At 47.5% G+C, this 19,364-nt stretch overlaps 1 protein-coding gene across 2 annotated transcripts in view; it reads right to left on the reverse strand.

Moving 5' to 3' along the window:
* Positions 1 to 19,364, reverse strand: part of LOC137431534 (neurocan core protein-like) — an 89,181-nt gene that overhangs the window by 25,492 nt on the left and 44,325 nt on the right. Inside the window, exon 2 of one of the 2 annotated variants that reach the window (XM_078782190.1) lies at positions 2,245 to 2,413. The exons of the other annotated variant lie outside the window; for it this stretch is intronic. The gene's annotated coding sequence lies outside the window, so the exon portion shown is untranslated. The remainder of the gene's footprint in view (positions 1 to 2,244; positions 2,414 to 19,364) is intronic. 2 annotated transcript variants of the gene reach the window in all.

Consider the following 19,364-nt stretch of genomic DNA (forward strand, 5'->3'; position numbering starts at 1 on the left):
CTCTGCAGCAGAGTTTGGTACATCAGAATCAACATCAAAGTATTCAATACAGGTCATTAAACGAGCAAAGTATACAATGCAGTTGTCATTTGGCTCTTCATGAGTGGTTTGTATGGCAAGTTTGTGAGGTTTTAGAGTTCGTGAACCTTTCTTTTTCCTGATGTTCATGTTTCTAGTCTGAATTAGATTCTCGACCCGACTATAAACGGTGGGATTGGTGCTTTGCCAGCCAGATGTTGCATCACAAAGGGTGCCCTCCCTCGGATAGGTGGGAAGCAACTGACCCATCTGCTAGCATTAGTTGATGGATGTTGAAGATCCCAAGATGTCTTCTGACAAAGATTTATCACCGTCACCTTGAACATATGGCAAAATTACATAAAGAGAGAGAGATCATGCTTTGATGTCTTCACCAGAAAACAATTGATGTTTGTATTATCACACTCATAACTATAATAATAAAAGGCAGTGTGTGTCTTCGCCATAACTCCAAAACCATGAAACCTCGCGACGCCAAACTTTGCAGGCATACTAAGGGAACTCCAAGGGGTTGCATGAAAGAAAACTGGTTCTTTGGGTGTGTTTTTGAAAATCATTTACACTAACTGGCTTACCTTTGGCCAGCTTGCATTCAGGTCACTCGGCTTGCGGTCTTAATTTAAAATAACTGATATCTTACTATAATTCACCAAATGTCTGTCTGCCTGTTCCCAGGTACCGCAAAAACGGCTGAACCGATCGCAACGAAATTTTGGGTGGGTAATCCTGGGACCCTCTGGAGTAACATAGGCTATATTGTTTTTCCAATTTCTCCCCCAATTTTCCAATTTTCGAATTTTTCCAAACACAATGCAATAATATTTACTGATATGAACAGTGATGTGGCTTTTATTGAGATTCTACAAATACTGTTTAGATTTTGATGATTTGCGTGTGATATGATTTAACGGATGTTTATATAAATCGTAAAAAAAAAAAAAAAAAGCCTTCAATTTCTGATATTTTGCCTTTTCATTTTGGGCCTCCCAATTGAAGCCCCGCCCCTGGGGCGGGTACCGTTGCTATTATATTAAATTCGATCAAAATATTAATATAGATGGATGGCAGTGCTGCACAATAATTCCTTACTAATCACATATAGTCATATCCTCAAAATATTAAAAGTTTGTGTTTCTTAGACTATTGTGAGTATGTTGTTCCGAGAACTTTTAGACACCCATCTTATGGAGGAATCCATTTATAAGCAGTAGATCCATCTACATGCTGGTCCGATGAGCCTGGTCCCTAACAATGTCTTGTTTATAGCATTTGTGGGGTGAGCTCAAAGACAGATAACCACTCTGAAATCACAACCCATGATGTACTGGCTCGAATGTTGAATTGCAGTGACGTGCTGCTATTCCTTTGCTCCAAATTCCAAGGCTGTATTTAACACTACTCCCCTGCTGGTATCAGTGCAAACAATAGTCAAACTCTCTATTTCGCATTTTTGACTTTATCTATGTCTTGTTGCTTCTCGACTCCTATTGGACATCATGGTGAAATGCAATAAACTCTGACCAGTTTGAGAATGCATCCCAAAAGTGGAATTATATCAGAAGTGCTAAATAATGCTTAATATAATTTATTTGGGTGATATAGAATCTTCAGGTCGTTTTGAAAAGTTACTGAGGATTTGGGAATTTCTTTGTAAGAATGATATTGGTCATGTCACTGAAAGAATAAGGGTCAAAAAAGTTTGAGGAAGTGGTTGGACACCTTAGAGGACTCTTATTTGCTGTTGACTAGTCTGTATTTATCAAATCTCGATCCAGATATAAACATTCACCCTGGTGTTTCACTTGCAGGGTGAAACATCGATGTGTGCATCATCCATCAACAAACGTAAAGCCAGAGGACCCTCTGACAGCAATAGTCATTGGTGCATGTTAAATATCCTAGTGTGGTTTTTTCCCTACAGTGTTTAAGACTATTGGAGTAGCTATCACACATCAAAACACACACACACACACACACACACACACACACACACACACACACACACATATGCATGCACACATGGATGTGGACACTTTGAGACCTGGGAGGGCTCTGTTCCATCTTCGGAAACCCGCATGTAGAAGAAACAACCAACGCACACACACACACACACACACACACACACACACACACACACACACACACACACACACCTGTAGACAGAGACAAGACAACACAGAACTTGACTTCAGGCAAGCTGCTGACCTTGGGGAAGCAACCTCCTAGTGCTGGTGATGTAATCTAGTGGTGGCGCTTTTCTCTCTGCTGTCGGCAGGGCATTTTTAGGGAGAAGTCCCCGTCCCCTCTCCCCATGCCGTTTATCTGTGCTGTATCTTCTGACCGCTGAGGGTCACAGGAAGCAGCACCATCAGTGCTGTGGTATGACATGGGCAGGGTCAGAATCAAACCAACGACTTCTCAGACTCGGAGCGCACAGACAAATTCCAAATTACTGCCCCGTTCAGTCGAACGTCAAAGCTTGATCAGCTGCTCCATGAAATACTTGAGCCAACTCTCCTCCTCAACTAACCTCACGAGAAGGTCGGAACAATTGGAGTCACTTAATAAGTAGTAGTAGTTGTAGTAGTATTAGTAGTAGTAGTTTGAGAAAAAATATATTATTCCAATTTTATGATGGAAGAAATCTTAGAATTCCCTGCTTTTGCCAGAGATTAGTACAACTGCAATAAGTAGAGAAGGCTAATTGCTTTCTTATTAGCAAAAGACAAGGAACTATTTGTAACAAAAAGGTCCAATGAAACTCTCATCGAGTTATTTCACTGGCTTGAGTACATTTTTGGTGAAAGTGTTTCTATACCAAATGCTGATGAAATGGCATGTCTTATTCAGAATAAAATTTTAACTTTCGAACCAGACTTACAAAAGTGAATTGTAACAAATCAAAACTGTATGCCAAGCATTCGAGAGGAACCTGTGTTTTTTCTGCTATAAGTAATTCAGAGATTTACATCATGAACTCCAGTTAGTTAAGTTAACGGTGGATTTTTTGCAAATGTATATATATATACAGACTTGGCATTTAATATGGAATATTTTTTTTGTGGGGGTGAACTTACTTTTCAAGAAGACTTAGAACCAAAAGTTCATTGGAATTATGTTGAAATTATTCTAGATTTTGTTAATGTGACCTTTAAAAGAAACAAAAACCACATTTGACATTTCGAAGCAAATAAATTGATCCTTGAAAGTGATGTAAACTGACATTGAACTCAATTCACGGACAGTACTGTGTTAAACTTCTGTACGTTTTCCAGAAGTATTTCTTTATTTTGCACATTAGCCAAAAATTTTTTTAACAAAAACAAAAGTTAAATTACAACTGGGATTACGGACAGTAAAATTCCAGTTCAGTACGTCGTGTAACCCCCACGAGCATTCAAGAGAGCACGTAAACGTTGAGGCATGCTGTTCACGAGATTTGCCAAGGTTTGGACAGGAATCGCTTGCCATGCAGTGACAATAGCCTGCTGCAATTCACGCGCAGAGGTAGGCTGCTGGTCCAAGTTGTCTATTTGATGCGTTAATTCTGCCCACAAGTTCTCTATCGGATTCATATCCGGGGACATGGCAGGCCACTCCATGTGCTCTACACCACGGTCAGCAAGAAAGTGTTGGATCATGCGAGCACGATGAGGCCATGCATTGTCATCTTGGAAGACAAAGTTTCCTCGAAAGGCTGCACGAGCAAATGGAAGCAATGTTTCTTCCAGAATGGCCCTGTACTTGAACTGGTTCAGGTTTCCATTCAGAACAACGAGGTCAGTTTTGCCCCCTGCATGAAAAGCAGCCAAAACGGTCACACCACCACCTCCAGCTTGGACTCTTGGCACTATACAATCTTCGTTGTAGGCTTCATGCACTTGAATGCACACTCGGACATGGCCATCTTGACGATAGATCAGAAATCAAGACTCGCCACTGAAGATCACGTGATTCCTGTGTCCTGGCTGCCATTGACGGTGCTCTCTGGCCCACTGCAATCAGCGCTGGCGGTGTTGTCTTGTCAGGCGTGGCTTTCTCAGGGGACACCTGGCACGATAGCCTGCTTGAACCAGTCGTTGGTTGACTAGCCTTCTGGATACAGGCACATTTGTCAGTTGTGCCACTCAGCCCCAAGCCGATTAGCTGACTTGGTACGGCCATTGCGGACTAACCGGTGCAGCTGGCGATCATCCCTCCTTGTGGTTCTGCTGTTACGTCCTGGCCTCGATATTGGAGGAGGGACACCCCTCTGAGTATTTCGTTTCGGGATCTTTGACACCTGACCTTGAGTGATGCCATACTGCCGAGCAATAGCATACTGTTTCATGCCGGAATTTCATAAAGCCACCACTCCATGACAAACAGCATTGTCGCGTTGACGGACCATCCCCAGAGGAAGCGGCAATAACTTTTGTGGACATACAGCAGTTGTTTTCCACTAATACAGAACGCAACAACCCTTATATACCCGATTGTGAAGCCAATCGTCAAATGTACCTGTCCGTACATTTTGTCACGCCACCTGTGATATAATCCTGTTATTGACTTCTTGCTGCGACAGACAATCAGTGACATGGTTCTTTTGACAAAGAAATCACCGAAGTGTAAAAGAAACTCACCAGATTGATATTCTGAGTTCAGAAAGGAAACCCAAGTCAAGAAAAAAAAAATATTCCATATTAAATGCCAAGTCTGCATATATATATATATATATATATATATATATACACAAAGAATTAAGTTAAGCACCCCTACACAAAGAATTAAGTTAAGCACCTCCTAATCCTGTCCTGAACCTGAACCCCCTCGAGCACGTTTGGGACATGTTGGGACGACAAATTGCGAAGATGGTCCCTCCAATAGCCAATCTGGATGAATTGGAACGTGCATTACATCGGGAATGGAACAACCTGCCACAGCAACGCATACGACGGCTTACAGGGTCTATGAGACGTAGGGTTGAGTCAGTGATCCGATCACGTGGGTCCTACACACGTTATTGACGCAAAGATCGCTAGAGGTCTTCTCAGAACAATGACTGTACGTTAGAAAACATAAACGTCATCCACACTGTCCGTGATGGACCTATAGCTCCATACTTAAATTGAGGTGAAAATATGCCTAAAATTCCCAAAAAATTTCACCTTAAATTATTCAGAATAAAATATTGAAAACGGCATGATTGTTATGTTTTTATGTGACCATAATATCACTTCTCCAGAAAATATAGCAATATCATGGGTATATTACACTGTTTTGACGACAACAAACTTGTAATGTGCGGGGTTGTAAAAAAACGGGGGGGGGGGGTGCTTAACTTAATTCTTTGTGTATATATATATATATATATATATATATATATATATATATATATATATATATATATAAATATATATTATATTATATATATACAGACTTGGCATTTAATATGGAATATTTTATATATACAGTGGAACCTTGACTTACGAGTGCCCCAACTTACGAGTTTTTCGAGATACGAGCCGTCGCTCGGGCGGTTTATTGCTTTGAGATGCGAGCCGAGATCCGAGTTACGAGCTTTCGCCACCCGGTCACGTGGTTATCTTGCCGTGCACGTACAGTACGTATCTCTGTCGTATAGCGCTGCATTTTTTTTTTCGCATTTTGGTTATTTCGAGTTCACGCCGCCAGGTGGGTTCTGGTCACGTGGTTATCTTGCCGTGCACGTACAGTACGTATCTCTGTCGTATAGCGCTGCATTTTTTTTTTCGCATTTTGGTTATTTCGAGTTCACGCCGCCAGGTGGGTTCTGGTCACGTGGTTATCTTGCCGTGCACGTACAGTACGTATCTCTGTCGTATAGCGCTGCATTTTTTTTTTCGCATTTTGGTTATTTCGAGTTCACGCCGCCAGGTAGGTTCTGGTCACGTGGTTATCTTGCCGTGCACGTACAGTACGTATCTCTGTCGTACAGCGCTGCATTTTTTTTTCTCGCATTTTGGTTATTTCGGAAAATTTCTTAGTTTTAACCATGGGGCCTAAGAAAGTGAGTGGCAAGTGCAGTGCTGAGAAGAAGAAGAGGATGATGTGCTTGGATATAAAACAAGCAATCGTCGAAAAACATGAGCGAGGTGTCGAGGAGGACGTATATAACGGCAGAGGAGAAGAGCATGCCAGGCCACAAGTTGTTCAGAATGCCGGCGATAGCTCGCCTTCTCTTTGTGGAAAACACGGTGAGATCCTTAACATCCAACAACTAATGGGACGCAAACGGGGCGCCCAGTTTAGCGGTACACACATTGATGAATCACCCTGCCTGTGATTCACCCATGACAGGTTATAGCTGGGTCGGGATTCAAACCCAGGCTGGACAGTTTAGACTTTAGAGTCAAGTGTGCGTACCTCCAGTCCAGGCCATCCTGCCAACTTGTATGCTGCATACAGGTGAAATATAAAGCGCGAGATATTTTTATATATACTGTATATTTAAAAAAAAATTGGTGTGGTTTTTGGCGGGCTGGAACGGATTAATAGCATTTCAATGGGGAAATTTGATTTGAGATACGAGCAATTTGAGTTACGAGCTCGGTCACGGAACAAATTAAACTCGTAAGTCAAGGTTCCACTGTATATATATATATATATATATATATATATATATATATATATATATATATATATATATATATATATATATATATATATACATATATATACATACATACATATACATACATACATATACATACATATATATACATACATATATATACATACATATATATACATACATATATATACATATATATATATACATATATATATATACATACATATATATACATATATATATATACATATATATACATATATATATATATATATATATGATCAAGGCACCTCCTAGCTTTAATGGTGAGCACCAGCCACGAATTACGTCTCACACGGTAAATACCGCATAACCCGCAAGGAACCAACAGCCTGTCTGCCACACGGACCATCGTTCCCACCAGTGCAAACCAAATCCAGGGGGTGCGGTGCGATCGGCGGGGATAATAATCAACAAACATAACAGCGTGACGAGCGCTGTCCCGATCTCCTGTGGACCGAAGTCCTAGACCAAAGCGTCACCTCCGACCCAAAGGGTCTTCTGGAGGCTTCAGCCCGGCCACTCTGTCAACAGACAGAGATTTATTCATTGGTCCCCATTGGCTAAACATCAAGCAGAGCCGCCAATCCAGATTAAGCCCGAAATCTGGATTGGCGGCTCTGCTTGATGTTTAGCCAATGGGGACCAATGAATAAATCTCTGTCTGTTGACAGAGTGGCCGGGCTGAAGCCTCCAGAAGACCCTTTGGGTCGGAGGTGACGCTTTGGTCTTGGACTTCAGTCCACAGGAGATCGGGACAGCGCTCGTCACGCTGTTATGTTCGTTGATTATTATCCCCGCCGATCGCACCGCACCCCCTGGTTTTGGTTTGCACTGGTGGGAACGATGGTCCGTGTGGCAGACAGGCTGTTGGTTCCTTGCGGGTTATGCGGTATTTACCGTGTGAGACGTAATTCGTGGCTGGTGCTCACCATTAAAGCTAGGAGGTGCCTTGATCATCTTAATAGACGATTTTGGTCCTCATTGGTTAGATTTTTCGCAGTGTGCCGCCCTGTGGCGAAGCATAAAACTGCATGCAAATCTGACCTGGCAGGAGTAATTCCCTGCCGGTGGATTAAGGGGTCTCACTCCTATTAAGAGGAGTGGTCCCACCTGTATGACCATGCATTGTGGCCCTTTGGGGGGCATGATGCATGCGTTTGAATGACCATGCGCTTCCCCCTCGGGGTTGAGGCGCATGTGTATTGTTATGGGGACAGCCTTGTTGACGTTGTGCCTTGACCATGGGGTCAAGGTGCACGTCCAAGGCTGTTCAAATGTTTGACTTTTTACCTTTTTTCAGTGTAAAAAAGGCTGGCCTTTTTCGTGCGGGCCCTAAACGCCGAAGCATAAAACTGCATGCAAATCTGACCTGGCAGGAGTAATTCCCTGCCGGTGGATTAAGGGGTCTCACTCCTATTAAGAGGAGTGGTCCCACCTGTATGACCATGCATTGTGGCCCTTTGGGGGGCATGATGCATGCGTTTGAATGACCATGCGCTTCCCCCTCGGGGTTGAGGCGCATGTGTATTGTTATGGGGACAGCCTTGTTGACGTTGTGCCTTGACCATGGGGTCAAGGTGCACGTCCAAGGCTGTTCAAATGTTTGACTTTTTACCTTTTTTCAGTGTAAAAAAGGCTGGCCTTTTTCGTGCGGGCCCTAAACGCCGAAGCATAAAACTGCAGGCAAATCTGACCTGGCAGGAGTAATTCCCTGCTGGTGGATTAAGGGGTCTCACTCCTATTAAGAGGAGTGGTCCCACCTGTATGACCATGCATTGTGGCCCTTTGGGGGGCATGATGCATGCGTTTGAATGACCATGCGCTTCCCCCTCGGGGTTGAGGCGCATGTGTATTGTTTTGGGGACAGCCTTGTTGACGATGTGCCTTGACCATGGGGTCAAGGTGCACGTCCAAGGCTGTTCAAATGTTTGACTTTTTACCTTTTTTCAGTGTAAAAAAGGCTGGCCTTTTTCGTGCGGGCCCTAAACGCCGAAGCATAAAACTGCATGCAAATCTGACCTGGCAGGAGTAATTCCCTGCCGGTGGATTAAGGGGTCTCACTCCTATTAAGAGGAGTGGTCCCACCTGTATGACCATGCATTGTGGCCCTTTGGGGGGCATGATGCATGCGTTTGAATGACCATGCGCTTCCCCCTCGGGGTTGAGGCGCATGTGTATTGTTATGGGGACAGCCTTGTTGACGTTGTGCCTTGACCATGGGGTCAAGGTGCACGTCCAAGGCTGTTCAAATGTTTGACTTTTTACCTTTTTTCAGTGTAAAAAAGGCTGGCCTTTTTCGTGCGGGCCCTAAACGCCGAAGCATAAAACTGCATGCAAATCTGACCTGGCAGGAGTAATTCCCTGCTGGTGGATTAAGGGGTCTCACTCCTATTAAGAGGAGTGGTCCCACCTGTATGACCATGCATTGTGGCCCTTTGGGGGGCATGATGCATGCGTTTGAATGACCATGCGCTTCCCCCTCGGGGTTGAGGCGCATGTGTATTGTTTTGGGGACAGCCTTGTTGACGATGTGCCTTGACCATGGGGTCAAGGTGCACGTCCAAGGCTGTTCAAATGTTTGACTTTTTACCTTTTTTCAGTGTAAAAAAGGCTGGCCTTTTTCGTGCGGGCCCTAAACGCCGAAGCATAAAACTGCATGCAAATCTGACCTGGCAGGAGTAATTCCCTGCCGGTGGATTAAGGGGTCTCACTCCTATTAAGAGGAGTGGTCCCACCTGTATGACCATGCATTGTGGCCCTTTGGGGGGCATGATGCATGCGTTTGAATGACCATGCGCTTCCCCCTCGGGGTTGAGGCGCATGTGTATTGTTATGGGGACAGCCTTGTTGACGTTGTGCCTTGACCATGGGGTCAAGGTGCACGTCCAAGGCTGTTCAAATGTTTGACTTTTTACCTTTTTTCAGTGTAAAAAAGGCTGGCCTTTTTCGTGCGGGCCCTAAACGCCGAAGCATAAAACTGCATGCAAATCTGACCTGGCAGGAGTAATTCCCTGCCGGTGGATTAAGGGGTCTCACTCCTATTAAGAGGAGTGGTCCCACCTGTATGACCATGCATTGTGGCCCTTTGGGGGGCATGATGCATGCGTTTGAATGACCATGCGCTTCCCCCTCGGGGTTGAGGCGCATGTGTATTGTTATGGGGACAGCCTTGTTGACGTTGTGCCTTGACCATGGGGTCAAGGTGCACGTCCAAGGCTGTTCAAATGTTTGACTTTTTACCTTTTTTCAGTGTAAAAAAGGCTGGCCTTTTTCGTGCGGGCCCTAAACGCCGAAGCATAAAACTGCATGCAAATCTGACCTGGCAGGAGTAATTCCCTGCCGGTGGATTAAGGGGTCTCACTCCTATTAAGAGGAGTGGTCCCACCTGTATGACCATGCATTGTGGCCCTTTGGGGGGCATGATGCATGCGTTTGAATGACCATGCGCTTCCCCCTCGGGGTTGAGGCGCATGTGTATTGTTATGGGGACAGCCTTGTTGACGTTGTGCCTTGACCATGGGGTCAAGGTGCACGTCCAAGGCTGTTCAAATGTTTGACTTTTTACCTTTTTTCAGTGTAAAAAAGGCTGGCCTTTTTCGTGCGGGCCCTAAACGCCGAAGCATAAAACTGCATGCAAATCTGACCTGGCAGGAGTAATTCCCTGCCGGTGGATTAAGGGGTCTCACTCCTATTAAGAGGAGTGGTCCCACCTGTATGACCATGCATTGTGGCCCTTTGGGGGGCATGATGCATGCGTTTGAATGACCATGCGCTTCCCCCTCGGGGTTGAGGCGCATGTGTATTGTTATGGGGACAGCCTTGTTGACGTTGTGCCTTGACCATGGGGTCAAGGTGCACGTCCAAGGCTGTTCAAATGTTTGACTTTTTACCTTTTTTCAGTGTAAAAAAGGCTGGCCTTTTTCGTGCGGGCCCTAAACGCCGAAGCATAAAACTGCATGCAAATCTGACCTGGCAGGAGTAATTCCCTGCCGGTGGATTAAGGGGTCTCACTCCTATTAAGAGGAGTGGTCCCACCTGTATGACCATGCATTGTGGCCCTTTGGGGGGCATGATGCATGCGTTTGAATGACCATGCGCTTCCCCCTCGGGGTTGAGGCGCATGTGTATTGTTTTGGGGACAGCCTTGTTGACGATGTGCCTTGACCATGGGGTCAAGGTACACGTCCAAGGCTGTTCAAATGTTTGAGTTTTTACCTTTTTTCACTGCAAAAAAGGCAGGCCTTCTGTTCGGGCCCTAAACGGACGCGAAAAACTGCATGCAAATCGGACCTGGCAGGAGTAATGCCCTGCCGGTGGATTAAGGGGTCTCACTCCTATTAAGAGGAGTGGTCCCAACTGTATGACCATGCATTGTGGCCCTTTGGGGGGCATGATGCATGCGTTTGAATGACCATGCGTTTCCCCCTCGGGGTTGAGGCGCATGTGTATTGTTATGGGGACAGCCTTGTTGACGATGTGCCTTGACCATGGGGTCAAGGTGCACGTCCAAGGCTGTTCAAATGTTTGACTTTTTACCTTTTTTCATCGTAAAAAAGGCAGGCCTTCCGTGTGGGCCCTAAACACGTTGAACAAGTACTGCATGGAAATCGGACCTGGCAGGAGTAATTCCCTGCCAGTGGATTAAGGGGTCTCACTCCTATTAAGAGGAGTGGTCCCACCAGTATGACCATGCATTGTGGCCCTCTGGGGGCATGATGCATGCGTTTTGAATGACCATGCGTTTCCCCCTCGGGGTTGAGGCACATGTGTATTGTAATGGGGACAGCCTTGTTGACGATGTGCCTTGACCATGGGGTCAAGGTGCACGTCCAAGGCTGTTCAAATGTTTGACTTTTTACCTTTTTTCATGTAAAAAAGGCAGGCCTTCCGGGCGGGCCCTAAACGCTTGAACAAGTACTGCATGGAAATCTGACCTGGCAGGAGTAATTCCCTGCCAGTGGATTAAGGGGTCTCACTCCTATTAAGAGGAGTGGTCCCACCAGTATGACCATGCATTGTGGCCCTCTGGGGGCATGATGCATGCGTTTTGAATGACCATGCGTTTCCCCCTCGGGGTTGAGGCGCATGTGTATTGTAATGGGGACAGCCTTGTTGACGATGTGCCTTGACCATGGGGTCAAGGTGCACGTCCAAGGCTGTTCAAATGTTTGAATTTTTACCTTTTTTCTTGTAAAAAAGGCAGGCCTTCCGGGCGGGCCCTAAACGCTTAAAGACCTGCATGCAAATCGGACCTGGCAGGAGTAATGCCCTGCCGGTGGATTAAGGGGTCTCACTCCTATTAAGAGGAGTGGTCCCACCTGTATGACCATGCATTGTGGCCCTTCGGGGGCATGATGCATGCGTTTGAATGACCATGCGCTTCCCCCTCGGGGTTGAGGCGCATGTGTATTGTTTTGGGGACAGCCTTGTTGACGATGTGCCTTGACCATGGGGTCAAGGTGCACGTCCAAGGCTGTTCAAATGTTTGACTTTTTACCTTTTTTCTTTGTAAAAAAGGCAGGCCTTCGTGCGGGCCCTAAATATGCACAAGTACTGCATGGAAATCGGACCTGGCAGGAGTAATTCCCTGCCAGTGGATTAAGGGGTCTCACTCCTATTAAGAGGAGTGGTCCCACCTGTATGACCATGCATTGTGGCCCTTCGGGGGCATGATGCATGCGTTTGAATGACCATGTGCTTCCCCCTCGGGGTTGAGGCGCATGTGTATTGTTTTGGGGACAGCCTTGTTGACGATGTGCCTTGACCATGGGGTCAAGGTGCACGTCCAAGGCTGTTCAAATGTTTGAGTTTTTACCTTTTTTCACTGCAAAAAAGGCAGGCCTTCGCGCGGGCCCTAAATGTGCACAAGTACTGCATGGAAATCGGACCTGGCAGGAGTAATTCCCTGCCAGTGGATTAAGGGGTCTCACTCCTATTAAGAGGAGTGGTCCCACCTGTATGACCATGCATTGTGGCCCTTCGGGGGCATGATGCATGCGTTTGAATGACCATGTGCTTCCCCCTCGGGGTTGAGGCGCATGTGTATTGTTTTGGGGACAGCCTTGTTGACGATGTGCCTTGACCATGGGGTCAAGGTGCACGTCCAAGGCTGTTCAAATGTTTGACTTTTTACCTTTTTTCTTTGTAAAAAAGGCAGGCCCTGTCCGGGGCCCTAAAACGGACGCGAAAAACTGCATGGAAATCGGACCTGGCAGGAGTAATTCCCTGCCGGTGGATTAAGGGGTCTCACTCCTATTAAGAGGAGTGGTCCCACCTGTATGACCATGCATTGTGGCCCTTCGGGGGCATGATGCATGCGTTTGAATGACCATGCGCTTCCCCCTCGGGGTTGAGGCGCATGTGTATTGTTATGGGGACAGCCTTGTTGACGATGTGCCTTGACCATGGGGTCAAGGTGCACGTCCAAGGCTGTTCAAATGTTTGACTTTTTACCTTTTTTCTTTGTAAAAAAGGCAGGCCCTGTCCGGGGCCCTAAAACGGACCGCAAAACTGCATGCAAATCGGACCTGGCAGGAGTAATTCCCTGCCGGTGGATTAAGGGGTCTCACTCCTATTAAGAGGAGTGGTCCCACCTGTATGACCATGCATTGTGGCCCTTCGGGGGCATGATGCACGCGTTTGAATGACCATGCGCTTCCCCCTCGGGGTTGAGGCGCATGTGTATTGTTATGGGGACAGCCTTGTTGACGATGTGCCTTGACCATGGGGTCAAGGTGCACGTCCAAGGCTGTTCAAATGTTTGACTTTTTACCTTTTTTCACTGTAAAAAAGGCAGGCCTTCGCGGCGGGCCCAAAACGCTGAACAAGAACTGCATGGAAATCTGACCTGGCAGGAGTAATTCCCTGCCAGTGGATTAAGGGGTCTCACTCCTATTAAGAGGAGTGGTCCCACCAGTATGACCATGCATTGTGGCCCTCTGGGGGCATGATGCATGCGTTTTGAATGACCATGCGTTTCCCCCTCGGGGTTGAGGCGCATGTGTATTGTAATGGGGACAGCCTTGTTGACGATGTGCCTTGACCATGGGGTCAAGGTGCACGTCCAAGGCTGTTCAAATGTTTGAATTTATACCTTTTTTCTTGTAAAAAAGCCAGGCCTTCCGGGCGGGCCCTAAACGCTTGAACAAGAACTGCATGGAAATCGGACCTGGCAGGAGTAATTCCCTGCCAGTGGATTAAGGGGTCTCACTCCTATTAAGAGGAGTGGTCCCACCAGTATGACCATGCATTGTGGCCCTCTGGGGGCATGATGCATGCGTTTTGAATGACCATGCGTTTCCCCCTCGGGGTTGAGGCGCATGTGTATTGTAATGGGGACAGCCTTGTTGACGATGTGCCTTGACCATGGGGTCAAGGTGCACGTCCAAGGCTGTTCAAATGTTTGAATTTTTACCTTTTTTCTTGTAAAAAAGGCAGGCCTTCCGGGCGGGCCCTAAACGCTTGAACAAGAACTGCATGGAAATCGGACCTGGCAGGAGTAATTCCCTGCCAGTGGATTAAGGGGTCTCACTCCTATTAAGAGGAGTGGTCCCACCAGTATGACCATGCATTGTGGCCCTCTGGGGGCATGATGCATGCGTTTTGAATGACCATGCGTTTCCCCCTCGGGGTTGAGGCGCATGTGTATTGTAATGGGGACAGCCTTGTTGACGATGTGCCTTGACCATGGGGTCAAGGTGCACGTCCAAGGCTGTTCAAATGTTTGAATTTTTACCTTTTTTCTTGTAAAAAAGGCAGGCCTTCCGGGCAGGCCCTAAACGCTTGACAAAAACTGCATGCAAATCGGACCTGGCAGGAGTAATGCCCTGCCGGTGGATTAAGGGGTCTCACTCCTATTAAGAGGAGTGGTCCCACCTGTATGACCATGCATTGTGGCCCTTTGGGGGGCATGATGCATGCGTTTGAATGACCATGCGCTTCCCCCTCGGGGTTGAGGCGCATGTGTATTGTTATGGGGACAGCCTTGTTGACGTTGTGCCTTGACCATGGGGTCAAGGTGCACGTCCAAGGCTGTTCAAATGTTTGACTTTTTACCTTTTTTCAGTGTAAAAAAGGCTGGCCTTTTTCGTGCGGGCCCTAAACGCCGAAGCATAAAACTGCATGCAAATCTGACCTGGCAGGAGTAATTCCCTGCTGGTGGATTAAGGGGTCTCACTCCTATTAAGAGGAGTGGTCCCACCTGTATGACCATGCATTGTGGCCCTTTGGGGGGCATGATGCATGCGTTTGAATGACCATGCGCTTCCCCCTCGGGGTTGAGGCGCATGTGTATTGTTTTGGGGACAGCCTTGTTGACGATGTGCCTTGACCATGGGGTCAAGGTGCACGTCCAAGGCTGTTCAAATGTTTGACTTTTTACCTTTTTTCAGTGTAAAAAAGGCTGGCCTTTTTCGTGCGGGCCCTAAACGCCGAAGCATAAAACTGCATGCAAATCTGACCTGGCAGGAGTAATTCCCTGCCGGTGGATTAAGGGGTCTCACTCCTATTAAGAGGAGTGGTCCCACCTGTATGACCATGCATTGTGGCCCTTTGGGGGGCATGATGCATGCGTTTGAATGACCATGCGCTTCCCCCTCGGGGTTGAGGCGCATGTGTATTGTTATGGGGACAGCCTTGTTGACGTTGTGCCTTGACCATGGGGTCAAGGTGCACGTCCAAGGCTGTTCAAATGTTTGACTTTTTACCTTTTTTCAGTGTAAAAAAGGCTGGCCTTTTTCGTGCGGGCCCTAAACGCCGAAGCATAAAACTGCATGCAAATCTGACCTGGCAGGAGTAATTCCCTGCCGGTGGATTAAGGGGTCTCACTCCTATTAAGAGGAGTGGTCCCACCTGTATGACCATGCATTGTGGCCCTTTGGGGGGCATGATGCATGCGTTTGAATGACCATGCGCTTCCCCCTCGGGGTTGAGGCGCATGTGTATTGTTATGGGGACAGCCTTGTTGACGTTGTGCCTTGACCATGGGGTCAAGGTGCACGTCCAAGGCTGTTCAAATGTTTGACTTTTTACCTTTTTTCAGTGTAAAAAAGGCTGGCCTTTTTCGTGCGGGCCCTAAACGCCGAAGCATAAAACTGCATGCAAATCTGACCTGGCAGGAGTAATTCCCTGCCGGTGGATTAAGGGGTCTCACTCCTATTAAGAGGAGTGGTCCCACCTGTATGACCATGCATTGTGGCCCTTTGGGGGGCATGATGCATGCGTTTGAATGACCATGCGCTTCCCCCTCGGGGTTGAGGCGCATGTGTATTGTTATGGGGACAGCCTTGTTGACGTTGTGCCTTGACCATGGGGTCAAGGTGCACGTCCAAGGCTGTTCAAATGTTTGACTTTTTACCTTTTTTCAGTGTAAAAAAGGCTGGCCTTTTTCGTGCGGGCCCTAAACGCCGAAGCATAAAACTGCATGCAAATCTGACCTGGCAGGAGTAATTCCCTGCCGGTGGATTAAGGGGTCTCACTCCTATTAAGAGGAGTGGTCCCACCTGTATGACCATGCATTGTGGCCCTTTGGGGGGCATGATGCATGCGTTTGAATGACCATGCGCTTCCCCCTCGGGGTTGAGGCGCATGTGTATTGTTATGGGGACAGCCTTGTTGACGTTGTGCCTTGACCATGGGGTCAAGGTGCACGTCCAAGGCTGTTCAAATGTTTGACTTTTTACCTTTTTTCAGTGTAAAAAAGGCTGGCCTTTTTCGTGCGGGCCCTAAACGCCGAAGCATAAAACTGCATGCAAATCTGACCTGGCAGGAGTAATTCCCTGCCGGTGGATTAAGGGGTCTCACTCCTATTAAGAGGAGTGGTCCCACCTGTATGACCATGCATTGTGGCCCTTTGGGGGGCATGATGCATGCGTTTGAATGACCATGCGCTTCCCCCTCGGGGTTGAGGCGCATGTGTATTGTTTTGGGGACAGCCTTGTTGACGATGTGCCTTGACCATGGGGTCAAGGTACACGTCCAAGGCTGTTCAAATGTTTGAGTTTTTACCTTTTTTCACTGCAAAAAAGGCAGGCCTTCTGTTCGGGCCCTAAACGGACGCGAAAAACTGCATGCAAATCGGACCTGGCAGGAGTAATGCCCTGCCGGTGGATTAAGGGGTCTCACTCCTATTAAGAGGAGTGGTCCCAACTGTATGACCATGCATTGTGGCCCTTTGGGGGGCATGATGCATGCGTTTGAATGACCATGCGTTTCCCCCTCGGGGTTGAGGCGCATGTGTATTGTTATGGGGACAGCCTTGTTGACGATGTGCCTTGACCATGGGGTCAAGGTGCACGTCCAAGGCTGTTCAAATGTTTGACTTTTTACCTTTTTTCATCGTAAAAAAGGCAGGCCTTCCGTGTGGGCCCTAAACACGTTGAACAAGTACTGCATGGAAATCGGACCTGGCAGGAGTAATTCCCTGCCAGTGGATTAAGGGGTCTCACTCCTATTAAGAGGAGTGGTCCCACCAGTATGACCATGCATTGTGGCCCTCTGGGGGCATGATGCATGCGTTTTGAATGACCATGCGTTTCCCCCTCGGGGTTGAGGCACATGTGTATTGTAATGGGGACAGCCTTGTTGACGATGTGCCTTGACCATGGGGTCAAGGTGCACGTCCAAGGCTGTTCAAATGTTTGACTTTTTACCTTTTTTCATGTAAAAAAGGCAGGCCTTCCGGGCGGGCCCTAAACGCTTGAACAAGTACTGCATGGAAATCTGACCTGGCAGGAGTAATTCCCTGCCAGTGGATTAAGGGGTCTCACTCCTATTAAGAGGAGTGGTCCCACCAGTATGACCATGCATTGTGGCCCTCTGGGGGCATGATGCATGCGTTTTGAATGACCATGCGTTTCCCCCTCGGGGTTGAGGCGCATGTGTATTGTAATGGGGACAGCCTTGTTGACGATGTGCCTTGACCATGGGGTCAAGGTGCACGTCCAAGGCTGTTCAAATGTTTGAATTTTTACCTTTTTTCTTGTAAAAAAGGCAGGCCTTCCGGGCGGGCCCTAAACGCTTAAAGACCTGCATGCAAATCGGACCTGGCAGGAGTAATGCCCTGCCGGTGGATTAAGGGGTCTCACTCCTATTAAGAGGAGTGGTCCCACCTGTATGACCATGCATTGTGGCCCTTCGGGGGCATGATGCATGCGTTTGAATGACCATGCGCTTCCCCCTCGGGGTTGAGGCGCATGTGTATTGTTTTGGGGACAGCCTTGTTGACGATGTGCCTTGACCATGGGGTCAAGGTGCACGTCCAAGGCTGTTCAAATGTTTGAGTTTTTACCTTTTTTCACTGCAAAAAAGGCAGGCCTTCGTGCGGGCCCTAAATATGCACAAGTACTGCATGGAAATCGGACCTGGCAGGAGTAATTCCCTGCCAGTGGATTAAGGGGTCTCACTCCTATTAAGAGGAGTGGTCCCACCTGTATGACCATGCATTGTGGCCCTTCGGGGGCATGATGCATGCGTTTGAATGACCATGTGCTTCCCCCTCGGGGTTGAGGCGCATGTGTATTGTTTTGGGGACAGCCTTGTTGACGATGTGCCTTGACCATGGGGTCAAGGTGCACGTCCAAGGCTGTTCAAATGTTTGAGTTTTTACCTTTTTTCACTGCAAAAAAGGCAGGCCTTCGCGCGGGCCCTAAATGTGCACAAGTACTGCATGGAAATCGGACCTGGCAGGAGTAATTCCCTGCCAGTGGATTAAGGGGTCTCACTCCTATTAAGAGGAGTGGTCCCACCTGTATGACCATGCATTGTGGCCCTTCGGGGGCATGATGCATGCGTTTGAATGACCATGTGCTTCCCCCTCGGGGTTGAGGCGCATGTGTATTGTTTTGGGGACAGCCTTGTTGACGATGTGCCTTGACCATGGGGTCAAGGTGCACGTCCAAGGCTGTTCAAATGTTTGACTTTTTACCTTTTTTCTTTGTAAAAAAGGCAGGCCCTGTCCGGGGCCCTAAAACGGACGCGAAAAACTGCATGGAAATCGGACCTGGCAGGAGTAATTCCCTGCCGGTGGATTAAGGGGTCTCACTCCTATTAAGAGGAGTGGTCCCACCTGTATGACCATGCATTGTGGCCCTTCGGGGGCATGATGCATGCGTTTGAATGACCATGCGCTTCCCCCTCGGGGTTGAGGCGCATGTGTATTGTTATGGGGACAGCCTTGTTGACGATGTGCCTTGACCATGGGGTCAAGGTGCACGTCCAAGGCTGTTCAAATGTTTGACTTTTTACCTTTTTTCTTTGTAAAAAAGGCAGGCCCTGTCCGGGGCCCTAAAACGGACCGCAAAACTGCATGCAAATCGGACCTGGCAGGAGTAATTCCCTGCCGGTGGATTAAGGGGTCTCACTCCTATTAAGAGGAGTGGTCCCACCTGTATGACCATGCATTGTGGCCCTTCGGGGGCATGATGCACGCGTTTGAATGACCATGCGCTTCCCCCTCGGGGTTGAGGCGCATGTGTATTGTTATGGGGACAGCCTTGTTGACGATGTGCCTTGACCATGGGGTCAAGGTGCACGTCCAAGGCTGTTCAAATGTTTGACTTTTTACCTTTTTTCACTGTAAAAAAGGCAGGCCTTCGCGGCGGGCCCAAAACGCTGAACAAGAACTGCATGGAAATCTGACCTGGCAGGAGTAATTCCCTGCCAGTGGATTAAGGGGTCTCACTCCTATTAAGAG

The sequence above is a fragment of the Myxine glutinosa genome, chromosome 7, assembly GCF_964187855.1.
Source record: "Myxine glutinosa chromosome 7, kmMyxGlut1.1, whole genome shotgun sequence".
Classification (NCBI taxonomy): domain Eukaryota; kingdom Metazoa; phylum Chordata; class Myxini; order Myxiniformes; family Myxinidae; genus Myxine; species Myxine glutinosa.